This window comes from Octodon degus, unplaced genomic scaffold, assembly GCF_000260255.1.
Source record: "Octodon degus isolate 3935 unplaced genomic scaffold, OctDeg1.0 scaffold00125, whole genome shotgun sequence".
NCBI classification, from domain to species: Eukaryota; Metazoa; Chordata; class Mammalia; order Rodentia; family Octodontidae; genus Octodon; species Octodon degus.
Window position 1 is genome coordinate 2237547 of NW_004524701.1, and position 763 is coordinate 2238309.

The following is a 763-nucleotide window of genomic DNA, read 5'->3' on the forward strand; positions in this document are numbered from 1 at the left end:
TGTGTTTCTTGTATACAGCATATTGTTGGATTTTGTTTCCTAATCCACTGTGCCAGTCTATTTCTCTTAATTGGTGAATTGAGTCTATTTATATTGATGGTTAGAGTTGAGATGTATTGACTTACTTTTGACATGTTATTTACCTGTTGTCATTTACTCCTTTTTCTCCTGTATTTTATTGCTTACCCTATTTAGTTAGTTGCTTCTGATCTCATTCGTGGAATTCTGATCATTTTGGTCCCTCTCTAGAACATCTTTCAGTAGCCCTTGTAGGGTTGGCTTTGTCATCATGAAATTCTTTAGCTGCCCTTTGTCATGAAAGTATTTCACTTCTCTATCAAACTTGAAAGAGAGTTTTGCGGGGTATAGTAGTCTGTGCTGGAATTTGTTTTCATAGAGTACTTGAAGTATTCTGCTCCATGCTCTTCTTGACTTCATGGTTTGTGAAGAGAAGTCAGCTCTAAATCTGATGGTTTTTCCTCTGAATGTGATCTGCTTCTTTTCTCTAGTGGCTTTCAGTAGATTATTCCTGTGCTGAATTTCTGGGATCTTGACTGTTATATGTCTTGGTGTGTTTTTCATTGGGTTGAGGTTACTTGCTGTTCTGTATGCTTCGGTTACCTAAATGTCAGATTGTTTCCACATATTTGGGAAGTTCTCTACTGTTGCTTCTGCCCATATTTTTTTAAATGTCATTTGTATTGACTCCTTCTTTCTCATTGATGCCTATTAGTCTCACATTGTTCATCTTTGCATCATCTTG